Below are 15,140 nucleotides of genomic sequence, written 5' to 3'. Positions count from 1 at the left end.
TCATAGAATCAGTCAGGATTGGAAGGGACCACAAGGATCAGCTAGTTGGAACCCCTCTGCCATGGGCAGGGACACCCTACCCTAGATCAGGCTGGCCAGAGCCTCATCCAGCCTGGCCTTAAACACCTTCAGGGATGGGACCTCAACCACCTCCCTGGGCAACCCATTCCATATCTAAATGACTAGACCCTGAACAACATGACAACTCAAAACACCACACAAAGAATAACACGTAATGCCCATAGTCTTATAAGGTAAACACTACTCATTCCCAGTTTACATGTGGGAAGAAGCAAGCCCTGAAGTTTTTAATGGACCTGTCCAACATCATGCAGTAAATATGTAAAGATTCAGGAATAAGTGAGCCAGCATTGGAAAATGTCTGTGTCTCTTTGAAACTTAGAGCTTGCAGATGTGCAACAAAGCTCCAAGTCATATCATTTGAAAATAGAACTAAAAGCATCATCTGGAAGCTTTTAGTAAAGTGCTTTAAAATGCCCATCTTCTGACACCCACTTCTGTTTTAAAATGCAAGACTCTTTCCTTCTAATTACCTGTTCAAGCTGAACCTGAACATGCACTTTAAAAGAGACACTGAAAAGCACTGCAATATGTACAGTCTCAAGTTGTGCCAGGGTAGGTATAGGCTGGATGTTAGGAAGAAGTTTTTCACAAAGAGAGTGATTTCCCATTGGAATGGGCTGCCCAGGGAGGTGGTGGAGGCACCGTCCCTGGGGGTCTTCAAGAAAAGACTGGATGAGGCACTCAGTGCCATGGTCTAGTTGACTGGCTAGGGCTGGGTGATAGGTTGGACTCGATGATCTTGGAGGTCTCTTCCAACCTGGTTGATTCTATGATTCTATGATTCTATGATTCTAAATTTCAGATGTTCCAAACTATGCATAGTTCTGGTCAAGCAACGATAACTGTGCTTCTGCATGCTTTTATTGTGTTCCTGGATTGCAGCTTTGGATGATAAATCACATTTCCACCATGCTTTTTCAAAAGTGCCCCTAGCTGGCAATTTTAAATTAGACATCTATCCATACTGTAACTATCCCTTTGCCTTCTGGTGCCACTTGGACTAAGTTCATGCAATTAAATGACTTCTCTGATACCCTGAATACACACATTTTATGATTTCACGTCAGAGTTTTGGAGTTGTGTCACCAGACCCCAGAACTAACAGAGCTTATTCATAGCTGTGGACAGTCAGGGTCAGGTAATGTAATAACTGCTTGGATTCCAAACAACAGTAACAAAATACAGAAGAACTACAGGGCTTTGGTTAGAGAAAATGAATTTCCATGGGCTCATTAATCGCTGCAGTCATGACTTAAAAAGTACAGTAGTCCTTTAAGAGAGATGCTGTTCCTTAAAAAACAAACAACCAACAACCAAAAGAACAGATAATGCCCAATCATGGCTAGATGATGTTGGTCTTGAGAGAATTAACCTCTTGATAGCAAAGGCCACAGTTTAGGCTGATTTGTCCAGTGCAGTGAGAGCAATAAAGATTTGCTTTGTCATACACTATGTTTAGAAACTACTGGTCACTCCATGATTATTCACCTTCATTTATTTTTCTCAGTGGATGAGTTTGGGCTACTGAATGTTTTTATATATTACTGCACTTATCCAGCATCTCTCAATCTTTCTAGAATAAGCACTGGTTCTCTTTTGCCATCCTATCTTGTCCTCCCATTCATGAGTATCTCCTCACTTTCCAGCCTGTGGATCAATTTGTGCTGCTAATTCTTATTGATCCTTTCTACATACTCAAAAGCAGAAGATAGGGAAACAATGGGAATTCTCCACTCCAAAGTTTCCAGCAATAGACACACCATTAGAAGGATCAAACTGCTCAACAGCATTCATACTATGTCATCAGTAAATACTGAATCTCAGACCTTAGTGTCTGTCTCTATCCACCCTCTCCTCCTTGGCTTGCCACCCCAAACCCTGCACACCAGTTTCATAGGAATACTTTAAGGAACCCTGTTTCTTCCTAGCCTGTTCTCCAGACTTCTCTACGACTTGGTTTGTTTACTGTATTCCCAGTATAAGCAGTGTTAAAACTTCTAAGTTCCCTCTAACTTTACAGCTTTGTTTTAGTATGTCCAGTCAGTTTTCCTCCTGATTTCTTAGACTTGTTGCTGCAGAATTGCCTATCTACTGCATCACTCCTCAGAGCCACAAATACTTTGCCCTAATTGCTGACAGACTTTATACTGTGATCAACTGAATGCAAACTCCATTCTCCCCTTCTTTCAGCTTTTATCTCACTCTCCCCCTGTCTGAAAGCAAATACTCTGCACAACACAGTCACAGCGTATTTTCAAGTTCAAAAGAGACAGATGGAGAAGCAGACAGATTGGAAAAAGGTGAACAGAAAGATAAAGACTGAGGCTTGCTACCCACCAGCTTCTCCAGAAAGGTTTTACCTCTCATTTGAAAAGCTACTTTACTAATTAAAATGCCTTATCTAGTTGTCATCATGTTATTTTTTTTCTGTCATATGACACCATCCAGAACACAAAATTATCTTTTCGTGGGTTTGCTTCCCAGATTACTGAAAAAATGGTGGAATTATATGGAATGCTGATAACCTAAGACTATTAGATAATGATAAATGTTGAGTTTACAGATTTTTTTCCTACCAGTGTAAGCATTTTGCTGTTTCTCATATCACTGCTTAGAAGTGATTACCAGAACAGAGATGTCAACAAATCTAACAATTTTTAGAAAGAGAAAGCAGGCCTACTATCTAAACAAACATATTTTCTCTATGGCCTGATGAAAAGATCATTTTCAACTCAGATTAAAATTGTCTCTCCTTATTCTCTTCTCTCTCATATATACACCCCCAGACTCAGGGCTGTGCTCCAGTTGTTTCAATAATGCAAAGCCACCGTGAACACATCTGAATATATAGTAACAGCTCAAATTTAGTATCTGGAATTCACCATGCTGAATTAAATGCCCCAAATGTGTATTTCCACTGAGGAAAAGTGTGAGTCAAACTCAGGCTCTGTACGCATTTGCACTAAGCAGGAAATAGAGTGAAATAAAAGTATTTGCTTTTCTGGTCAATGTATGTCATCAGATTACCAGGATGTGAAGCACATGTGTACACAGAAATGTATTTTCAACTTCATACCTTAGCAATTTTACAGAACCACCTCATCAATTGTCCCTTTCTCCCAGGAAGTCAGCACACAAGGAGGGGACCAAACCAACAAACACGCTCTTAACTCAAAACAATTGCAATGTGGTTCATTTAAAACAACAACAACAACAAAAAACACTCCAAATCAACCACTTCAGTTGTACATGTCACAACTCAGCTCATGTGTAAATGCTTCATAGAAACTTATGAGGTCATTGGGAACTTCTTAATAGACTTGTTTGCGTTTTTTGAACCTCTTTTCCTATGTATAATTATTTGTCTTCACATGCAAAAGAACCAAATTTGGGCCCATTATGCAAGGCACTTATCACCATCTTCAGTGACAGGCTCAGTTTCAGGAGAAACTTCTGCAGTTTGGAGGTTCTATTTTCTTACTGCCCACAGGTGAGCAAGGAGTTAGCCTACGAGGCTGCAAGTTTCTATTTAATAAACACGTTTTAAAAACAACAGGAGCTCAACATCTTCAATACCTTATGGGATAAAGGGTTCAGCTCTGGATTTTCAGTTCCCAGTTGATGTGACCTATTCTATACATACAGTACAATGAAGACTACTCAGAACCTCCCATTTGCCTCAGAGGCAACCACAGTTAATGCTCTGTAATCTGCATTACAACACACTGTGGGTTTTTTTTTTTCTTTTAATTAATTCTTCTGAAAATATTTTTGGGCTGACTGGATGGACATGGTGAATGTAATGGTGAGAAAGGCTGTGGGAATGCAAAATTACACTGAGCATAAAATCCTGACCTTTTGTATATGCAGCACTGTAAAGATTCGATTGTTCAAATTAGGCAAAACCTCTGTGCTAATACTAATTGCAAGGTCAGCTGCATGTATAGCACAAAAAAAACCCCCAAAAAAATGGAAATGATGCTCAATGTTTTAAATAAAACCAGACAGAGCCATTAATAAAATAGAAAACAAAAAGCCTCACTTACCTCAATAGTTGTAAGCTGTTAATTTCATACTGTGTAAACTTTCACTCCCTACTAACTAAACAAAAGTTCTGCAACCTTGATGCTAGAATAGCTCTCAAATACATACTGCAGAATACCAAAAAAAGAGAAAGCCTATGTTGTCCTTACTAGCAGGCATCTCTCCAGGGATGATTGGTCATTACCCTGGCAACCCTCACAAATGGCAAATGACGTAAAGAGAGTGGGAAAAAAGCCACTGAGAGCAGAAAGCACTATATGCATTATAGATAGTTCTGCGAATCCATGCTCATATATGCATTAAATGGCTTCAGAAGAGCACAAGGGACCTTCCATTTTGCAGAGATGCCTGCTGAGGTGAATAAGAAACTTCCCAATATTTTTCTTAATCAAAGCATTGGGAGCATCTTTAAGTCTTTACTTGAAGCAACCTGGTTTCTGATTGTTTTAATAATTCAGACTGGGTTTATTGTATTTTTTTAATTTCTCCTGAAATTTCCCACTAAAATAGCTCACAGGGGTAAGTCAGGTAAGATTGGATGTATTTTTCATTATTCCTCTTTATGTATCTGACATCACCTATTATTATATGTATTAACATTAGTTCTTATATCCTCACTTTCCCCTAACAATGCATTGGTACAAATTGTATGACAGTTCTTGTGTTTATGTGGTTGTATTTAGTGTCACTGATAACTACACTCTGCCTAAAGAAGACATGATTCTATCCAAACATTAGAGAACAAATTAAAAAGCATTTTGTTATTTTTGCACAGCATGTTCTCAGTGCATTTGACCACACTGTGATGTGCACATCACAGAGCTGGAAAAAAAATTGGGTGTGGTTAATTCTTCCACAAGAAAACCTGCTTTGACACTCCTTAGCATCGATACCACTCTTCTTTACTCCCATTGAGTAAAACTGAAGAAATTCTAAGTATGATACCCAAGAAAAGCATCTTCCACCCCTGCTACATATGTCACCAATTACAATTCAGGATCAGGCATCCTTTTGTTTGCTCTTTGCTGGACCTTGAGATTTCTAGATTCCTAAATGCACATAAGCAAACTTTCAAAGAGCACACTGGAAAGCATTAGCACTCAGATCCTTTTAGAACCTAGAGGAAAAGGCCTAATTGTCAGAGACCAAATAAGAAGAACTGAGGAAGTAAGTGAGCTGAGGTAGCTGCTCTAACCACTTAGCTATTATGTAATAGTTGGATGGGAACAGCTCTACCATGACAACTGGGTTTTGTGCTGAACTCCTCATGAAAACGTGTCTGCTGTATTTGAACTCTGCCCCACTTCAAACCTGAAATAAAACAGAAGAAACCAGCATCTGCAGCTAGAATATTTCTGTACCTAGCTGCCTCATTTCAATTAGCTACAACTTCTTGGAGTAAAATTCAGTATTCATTGAAATTTAGATGTATTCAAATTTAGGTGTCCTTGAAGAAGAGGATGGACAGATTTTAGAAGCCAGCTTGTTCATACAATAAAGGCAAGAAACTTTGCCAACATTTAAGTTAAAAAATTACATCTAGGTCCCTCAAGAGTAAACAAACTATAAAGGTAAGAAGAATCAGTGTATTAAGTGCAGTGCACAAATTTCTGTTGAAGAAATAATGTGGAAAATAGGATCTTCTAGGTGTAACAGAAGGAAGAATCTGAACTGCCTGAGTAGTTCATACACTACCTCAGTATCAATGTACTTGATGTAAAAGAAAAATCTTTATCAGAATAGTGTCTCTGGGAGATTTCCTTACAGACACTTCAACCCACACACCATTTCAGAGTGTGGCAAAGGCACCACATTGCTGCACTGCTGCCCTGCACCTGTCAACAGCCTACTGGCACTAGGCAGCAGTCAGCCTAACCTCTTGCTGTTGGTCGGAGTGGAGATCTGAGTGAGCTTTGTCCAGATCCACAATTTGAAAGCATAGTAAGAAGAAGGAAGACAAGTATCTTTGCTTGTTCTTTTTCCACTTGTTTCTAGACAGTGTTATATCCGTGGAAAATCACCATCTCTTTGCCATAAAATGTAACTAAATCAGCCTGCCCAGGACTGGGAGCTGAGATTTGAGGAGATCCAAGTTACTGAACTTGGTTATACTACTAGCTTGTTAGATGAACTCCCACAAAATGTTTTCCTGTCTCTACAATGTGAATAAAGCTTTTAAAAGAGTACTTAGTGCCAGGATTTACAGAAGACAGAGCTTAGTTTTTATTATGTTTAAACTCTACTCTCCCCCTGCAATCAGGAAGAAGGCAGTACACTTGTCATGACAATTCTCCAGAAAGTCTGAATGAGTGACTGAATTTTATGACAAAACAAGTAATGAATATAAAGGATATTCAAAAGATAATGCTCCATTAGGTGTACTTTATTTATTTGCAAAAGACTACTCTTTTTTAATTATTTAAAGTCTGGCTACATCATACTAGCAAATGTCCTGCTGGATTGTAGCTGACAGAAATAGCTCGACGTGAGCAAAGCGAAACATCAGTACATTACCTCTGATATTACATTCTTCCTGAGAGGAAGACAGCAAGCACTATTTTGTGTTTAGAAGCCACAGAAGGCAAAGTCCACCAATATGTAAATGGCTAAAGAATGCTCTAGGATTCCCATAAATTTTCTCTTTGATGGTCCAAATCTAAGCTTCTCATTTTTTTTTCACCATTACTCTTTGTAGAAATTTAGATTCAGCCATGAACTCTCCACCTACCTTCCACTCATCACCACAACTGAACAAAAGTCTTACCATCAATGTTCTCACACTTGCTTTATAAAGAATAAATGATGTCTGCCATGGACATACATTGTATGAAATATCTGGTATAAGACCAAAAAGGGTTTTAAACAAATATACAAATCTTTCTGTTTCTGCAAGCAGATGGTCATAACAAAACCTTCCTCTTTCTTCCACATATGCAACCCAACTTGCTTTTGTCTCAGCATGTGAGATTGACTCATGTGAATGTTCTGGGCAGCACAACAGGGACAAAACCAGTCAATGAATGGGGAGAATGATGCAGAGCTGCAGTCAGGGAAGAAGGCCTATAATGGAGTCTTAGGAAAAGGCATAATGACAGAATCTCAGATCTGTTTCATGACATTGTGTCTAACAGTGGGATGCCAATCCTTAAAGAATCCTTTCCATATGCTGACATTTGCCAATACATTAGAAAATTCAATCAAAAAATGGGCAGTATATTAAAAAAAAAGAAAGCTTGGAGACAGTAATGATCCAAGAAATAAGTTATTACTGATTTTATTCTAAGTGATTCATTGCAGGAAAGTATCAACTCACTTAAGCCAGTGGGAGTTAAAAGTCTCAGCACTTTTTTGGACTAACCATTTAAATGTTTGTGAAATGCATTCCACTGCAGAATTCAGTCACTGAAACATGTCTGTAATCACCTGGAATAAAAGACAGTCCCACAGGGCCTTCTCCATACTTTCCAAGTTCTGTCCTTCCTCTTTGGTATGTCTATCCAATCCAGCTTTCAGCTGGGGGAAATGAGCTCAAGTTTCAGCAGGCCCAAAGCACTACATGCCAGCCAAATACAGAAAACAAAAAACAACTATTGGAACATATTATTCCTATAAAGGCCCTTACTGTCATATCTTGTAAACACCAAAAAGGGGTGAGTGATGATTTTTGGTTTCTATGCTAAGATTCTGAACAATATACCATTGAGTAAGCAACATTTTCTTTCTTTTTTCTCTGTCCTTCTAGAGGACAGACATGTGCCTTGTCAGATGATGCCAAACTCATTTGCAGTGTCCTTCTGGTATTCCATTAGTGATATTGCAGCTACACTAGCTGATGTCAAGGATGTCCATGTCGAAAGATAACAACATTCTTTTGTAGAAGAAACTACAGCCTTGCAGCATTCTCTGGCTCTCCCATGATTTGGCTTTCACTGGGAATATTATTACAGTGAAAGTCAGTGAGATAAACTAAGGAATAGAAAGTACTAATATTCAGAAGATGTGAAGATCTGAATATGAACACACTGCTGTGTGTACTCAGTTTTAATCAAATTCATAGACACATACATGTGTCCAAATCCAGCAATTCATTACTCTCACTCCATCTTCTTTCCAGTTCCAGCATTTGCTATCTAGTACCTTTGTGACTCAGACCAGTCTCTCCCAATCTCATGAACTATGTGCCAAAATATTCCAATAGATGACAACCACCTTAGCTGAGGAACCCTAGGACAAGACAGGACAGTGGCAAGTCCAACCATTCCAACATGAGACAAGACAAGTTCATATGGGCCACTAGTGAAGGTGAAACATGCAGTCTCTGCTGACTTTCTGAGGTTGTAGTCAGCTATCAAGTCAGCTTCTGGAATGTGACAGAGCCTCAGGATCCATACAGCATTAGAACTTCCAGTAAGCAACATGGATCTTAAATGCCTAGGACTGGCTATTCCTATATTAGCACCAGAGAAACTGTGTTGGCAGCTTTGTTTAAGGCAGGTCTAATCAAGACACTGAAAACAGGCAGCTTCTGAGATACACAGCTTAAAAGGCATGATTTCTTCTAGTTGTGCTTCATGTTTGGATTCTTTTGTCTCAAAAACCCAAATACTTCCAATCAAAGATCTAACTGGGATAAAACAGTCTGTAGATGGATTGTCTGTGATCAACTAATGTAATATAGCTTAAGCTGCAACTTAATTTTGAGAGAAATAAAAAAAGTAGCATAAGCCTGGTTTCCTGAAAGCTTAAAAGTTTAAAAGTACCTGAGACTTGCTCACATTATTTCACCCCTACCACAAGTGCCCCATAGTACTAGACATGTTTTTCTATTTTTCTTGTTTAAAGAAGACAAGTATCATGACTGATAATAAAACCCACCTCCTAAAATCCTTCTATAGTTAAAAGGTTCAAGAAAAGAATAAATACAAAATACTAAGATGGTCACAGAGTGGTGCTATTACATCCTATTTCTGTCCTGTGAGAAACAACATCCTCTTAGCCAGTGTTCCCTACGCTGCAGCTAACTGTCATATAAAGGAGTAAATAATGATGACTACCCACACAAGTAAGTTGGCATATCAGGACTCAAGGAAAGCTCATCATCTGCACATCTTGTCAAGTTCTGCACTGTACCACATCTTTTCCTGACAATACCTGGGAACACTGATTCCTCTCAGTTTCACTTGCAAGGAAGATGTCATGGGCCTGATGCACCTCTTGACTACAAATTCTCCTGTCCTGAAATAAAAGAGTACAGTGTAAAAGTTGTGAGACAGAAGAATCAGACCCCAAGATAACCACATAAGTGGAAGAAAAAAAGGATTACAATTTTTCATGTGATCTAGAAATCAGAATTCTAATAATAGTTATTTGAAATGCCATGAATTTCTGTTACAGCAATTTCAATGATCATCAAATAATGCAAAGATCTTATCTCCCACCCCAGCAACTTTTTAAAATGGAGCACATGAATACAGATGCATTCTGATGCTGTAATTTAGCAGCTGATATGTTTGAACAGTAGTAGTATGACCGCCCCGGAATACAGATTTTGTGTGAAAGAAAAACATTCAGATAAAGCAATCTTAAGTTCCTCCATACAAATCACTGCAGCCTGAATAAAAGCACAACCTTTCCTGCATCAGACTTCTTGCTGCAGTGCAATTGCATCGCTCTACATAGTCATTTTGGGCAACAAAGTTCATGGCATAGTAATGACCTGAATGAAATCAGGAAAAAGGTGACAGATTCATTGCAAACATGCCCATCCAGCAAATACACTATCATTTTCCTCACTGCCTTTTACCCATCTCTTATTTGGTTTGTTTGGGTTTTTTTGTTATTTGGTTGGGGTTTGGTTGGTTGGTTTTGGTTGGAGTTTTGTTTTTGTTGTTGTTTGGTTATGGATTTTGTTTGGTTGGTTTGGTTTTGGTTTGTTTTTTAGGCTTTTTTCAGGTTTGGGGTTTTTTTGGTGATACAGTAACATGTAAATCTAGAAAAATCTAACCAATACTTTGTTTTTTGAAGCCCTGTAGAAATAATGCTACTCTGCCTTCCAAAACCTGTTACACAGATGGTGACTGCCAGTGCCTCTGCCCCTGCTTTGCCTATGCCCTCTCCTGGTGGCAGGACAAATAGTGCACAGAATCAATGTGGCTACACCACCATCTCCTCTTCACAACTCACATTTCCAGATGCCGAGTGAAAGCAGCTTTCTGTAGTAAAAAGGCCAAGAGCCTGTCAGGGTTCCAAAAAGGTGATTTAAAGTGTCACAACTCCTGTAAAGTCACTGATTGGCACACTCTTACAGCTCTACTCCCAAGACCACCTGATTTCATCCAATAAAGAATGAAGATACAGAAACAGGGACTCAGAACTCGTCTTTCGGAGAAGTAGGTTAATCAGCAGCTTGTCCTTTTGGATTCCTTACCTCTGGCTGCACTAAGCCCTGACTCTAAGCTGCATGCTCTCACAGTTTGAAACTGCAAGTGAGCCAGCACAGTACCCTTCTGGAAAGCAGAGAATAAGAATTTGAACCTTGTGAGGCTGAAGACAGAGCATCTGACCAAGAAACAAAGACCTATACTCCATACTACCTGCTTAGCTATCATAGTCAAATTCCCCTTTGGGCAGGTGGAAACACAGGGGATCACAATGCCTCATATAATGTTAAGGCTCAGCTGACAGATCTTGTGTTTATCAGGCTAAGCTGCCTTCCCAACTGTAATGAGCTTTTCTTTCTACACACAAGAGGTACTGAGCCAGGTCAGGTTTAGCTCAGCCACCAAAAAAATAAGCCTTGCAGAAACCCAAAGTGATTACAGACCAAGCACCACGGTTGATGCTTGGTTCTGCCAGATTTGAGGCAAATGAGATGCATGTACACAAGAGGCTCACGTGAGAAGGGCAATATAGACACACTTAAGTTCTGGACATGGCTTAGCCTTGCAGACCTCTCTCCTCAGAGCAAAAGTTGCTGTACCACCTTCACAGCTAAATTCACAGCTCTGTGAATTCATACTATGCCTGAGCCAAACAACACGAGTGGTCCAGAGTGTTCCAATTTGGTTTCACAGGAAATACTTGTAGTTCAAAACAATAAAGCAGCACTAATACTATATTTAGGTTTTTTGCCTCAGGTCCCCACTGTATCCTAGTTGCTATAATTCCAGCCAGTTGGCTGCAATCTCAGCATGAATTCTCTCCAAAAACAGGTCAGGTCATCTATTGGTGATGGAAAGTTGTCCGTGTATTAACAGCAAGCACCATCACACCATCCGTCAGTCATGATCTAAAATAAGAATGAGTCACGGGTCTTTTACAAAAGGACAAGTTAAACACACCAGCTCCAAAAGAAGATTTTGGAACACATATTCCCTTGACTGCCTCGCTGGAGTCACAGACAAATTTGAACCATATCTCCTTGCCTCAGCATTTTCAACCACTAAGCCTGTGCAGTTGTTGCACTGTTGCAAATCCAGGTTTAAGGTGCCTGTCTTTAGTGTATTTCATATGAAACATAATTCAGTGCTTGGATTTCATTCTGAGGTAAGAACCTAAAGGTCAGATGTGGCAATGTTGAAGCCCTTAGTAAGGTTTGGCATTTAGCTTGTGCTCCAGCTCATTCTCTGCAGAAGGAGGGTAACACTTTATTTATACTCACAACATCTCTGTATGGAAGGGAAGTAGTAAAATTGACAAAGTGCCCAAGCACTTTAACAAAGAAAGAGGACAGTTGAGAAATCATGCAAAGTTCTTGAATAAATGAGCACAAGTTCTGATTTTACTTTTTCATCTACAGATGCTTTTTTAGTTTGTATAAGTATTCAAGACCTCTTCTGGAAATAAAACCTTTAACATGCATTTTGCAATCAAGAAACAAGGAGGGACACAGACATTATGAATAACCCATTGTCACAGCTAGTCTGCTGCCACATCTAAAAGGTGGCACTGTGGACTGGGAGAGTGACTGCCAGTTGTATGGCACTACTCAAAAGCAACAGGCCATCAGCCACCCAGTAGGGAAGTGAAACTTGTTGAGAAACAAAAAATCATTCTGTTCAGAGGTATACCACTTTCTACGTGACTTTATATTACAAAACAGGTGAATGCATTTGCTTAAAACAATTACATACTAATGAAGTTTTCAAAGCCTCAAAGCAATAATCAGGAAGTTTCAGATTCTCCAGATTATCACTGATGAAATGAACTTCTGCTTACTAGTAAGCATCATCATTTGGTGTCAAGTTTTAAAGCAATTCAAGTTTTCCTGTGGACAATTCATGTCAGCATGTGGCTCTAGAGTGATCATATCTAATGTTCCACACAGTAAATCAGTATGTGATGTTCCCATGAAAAGCACATACTTTGCACTCTACCTACACCTACAGCTCCTGCCAAGATACAGTGACCATTTGTACCAAGAGAGGAACCTAGATAAAATACCTTCATGTTTTTATCTGCATTAATTATATAATTTTGAGGAATCTAAAGAAAAATATTAAAAAGAAAAAAAAAAAACCAACAACAAAACCAAAACCCAGAAAAGTATTTGAATATGTTATGGGCAACTGTGGCAAAACTCTAGCTTTTACCTGGTCTTATGCAAACACAGGAGGATGTGCAGGATTTCTCTGAAATAATCCCAAGCTTGTGCTTCTTTACACAAGGATGGACTCTGCTGAAAAAAGATGCCTGGAGTCTATTTCTCTTGTACACTGAACTCTGTAGGTTATCTGTACTGCCATAAAGCAAAGTCACAGTAAAATGTTACCCAACCACAGCAACGATGTTCTAAACACTTTCCATTGGTGTAAATGACTATAAAAATGCAAGGCAGAGAAGAGGAAGATCTAAGGAGTTGTCAGTCTGAATTTCCTTCCCCATACCCTCTAGGCTTCTTGAGGATTATATAGACTGGGTTTTATGTCCTTATGCTTGTCAAATCCTGAGGCTCTTTAGATATCAGCATGATTTCCAGTGGGCATTTTCTTGCATATCTTAGTCCCAACCAGCTACTGAGCAGTAAAGGTGAGTCAGAGGCACACCCTCTCTCCACATCCTCACACAGCCACAGAGCCCTTCTGCCCTGGCACACATTTTCTGATGGCATCACCAAGAATTCTTCTGTGTTGAAGAAATACTGCAGAAAAATAAAGCAACAGAATGCTGTGTTTGTTTCTGGCTTGCAGATGAATCATAAGCAGCTCTTCGGCAGAGAGCAGGATCTGGTTTAGAGTGTCAATTATCATATGAATACAATGAACCATTACTACAAAATAAAGTGGGAGCTAAATGAAGATCCTCTGGCATTGCAATTCCGAATTTTCTAAACTGCTTTTCCCATATGCAATTAAATCCTCCTCCTCAAACAACTCTACCTTGAGTATTAGTGCCACATACTGGAAATCATGATAACACATTAAAAGATTTCATAACAAAGAATCAAGATGCACTGGCTTTATGAAGCATAGCTCCTGAAACAGCAATATTTATCTTCCTAATGTCATGTAACTAAGTTGTATTATACAACGTATGCAAAACCTTCAAGTTACTTCATTGCAGGATACATTTATGAGGTTTTCTCAGTAAAGAAACAAAACAGTGTGTCAAATTAAATTCCCTGCCCTTGAAAGTCAGTAAGTCAAGGAACATTCTGATATACTCCATAGCTGTGCTTTACAAAACCCCAATTGTTTTTCCCTTACTGCTGGATTTCACTAATCTTTTTTCTTTTGTGTTTCGATTCAGGATGAGATTTCAAGGGCAACTGCTGGGAGCTGGAATCAAAACATACACATCTGGACTGCTTTTCTTCTTCCCTCACATAGTTTCCTGAAAGTTATAATTATCTTTTCTGCTCACAACAGTCTTACAAACTGCAACCATGAATTTTCCCTCTCTTCTTACATCACTGATTAAATTTACCATACGAGGATACAATTGAAGCTTAACCCACAACTTAGAAAACACCCAGAGTTTTGTAGGGAGTTCTGAACTCCTAATCAAACAGGACAAAACAAGACTCAGTACTTATTTTTGCCTCATGCTGAAATATAAGGAAGATTTTAATGTTAATTACTGTCCAGTAATTAATCTAGATTGCCTCATTATGCTATATGTCTTTATAGGCAAATGTAAAATGTCATTCTATTATGCTGACTACATCTAATCACTCGGAGATTCTTCAGACAATGTGACAGAAATAAGCTACACATCTCATGTGAACTAGAACACTCATGTCATACAGCAGGTCACAGAAAATCAGCTGCCCATCTCCTTCAAATAACCTCGTACAGGAATTCAAGAGGGTACACACCAGAAATGCTTGCCCTTGAAACCAATTCTTCTGTGACACCAAGTGCCGCTTACACCTGAGGTCTCCTTTTATTTCCTTCAATTCCTGTAACTTTAGATTCCCCTTTCTTCTCGTTTGCCTGGAAACTGAGGCCAAAGAAGGAGATTCAAAATCACTGAAATCCTAATTAGATATTCGACTACTAAACTGGCACCTGAGCAGGCAAACCAGAACTGCCCAGCCTCATGATCTGAGGTACAAAGGAATATCCCGAGTGAGAAGGACAGAAGATAAGGCTGGGATATTCAGATATATTGAAACACGTTTTATTCTCGGTGGAAGAGTCCGAAGAACAGTAACAGTTACAGGGGAAGAGCTAAAGGAGGGCCTAGCTGCTAACTGCAGCTCCTTTCCGCAGTTGGCCCCTACCTTCCAGAGGGGCTCTACTCCCCCACTGCTCTGTATCCCCTCCTACAGCAGCAAGCCCACCCCACAACCCCTCGAGAGCTTCTGAGACAGTTTTCACTCTTTCCACTGAGCCCAGCAGCCCTCCTCTCAACGCTGCACACCTCCTCTCCGTTCCCAGCCCTGCGCAGCCAGTCCCTCGCACTTCCTCACTCTCCTTTCCCCGCCGCTCCCGCGCACCGCATCCACGCCTGCTCGCTCTCCTGCCCTCCCTCCGCGTCCTGCCCCAGGATTGGCTGCCCGCGGCACGGAC

The 15,140-nt window shown here is 39.7% G+C and overlaps 1 protein-coding gene across 1 annotated transcript in view; it reads right to left on the bottom strand.

Moving 5' to 3' along the window:
• The window catches only part of GNB4 (G protein subunit beta 4), an 85,512-nt gene extending 70,439 nt beyond the window's left edge, over positions 1-15,073 (bottom strand). The window contains exons 1-4 of the mRNA XM_064165688.1: positions 14,992-15,073; positions 14,444-14,568; positions 12,720-13,267; positions 9,280-9,363 (exon numbers count right to left, since the gene is read on the bottom strand). The gene's annotated coding sequence lies outside the window, so the exon portion shown is untranslated. The remainder of the gene's footprint in view (positions 1-9,279; positions 9,364-12,719; positions 13,268-14,443; positions 14,569-14,991) is intronic.
• Positions 15,074-15,140: the final 67 nt, after the last annotated feature.

The sequence above is a fragment of the Pogoniulus pusillus genome, chromosome 26 (genome assembly GCF_015220805.1).
Source record: "Pogoniulus pusillus isolate bPogPus1 chromosome 26, bPogPus1.pri, whole genome shotgun sequence".
Taxonomy (NCBI): Eukaryota; Metazoa; Chordata; class Aves; order Piciformes; family Lybiidae; genus Pogoniulus; species Pogoniulus pusillus.
Note: the sequence above shows the minus strand (reverse complement) of the source record. Positions and strands in the feature narration are given on the sequence as shown.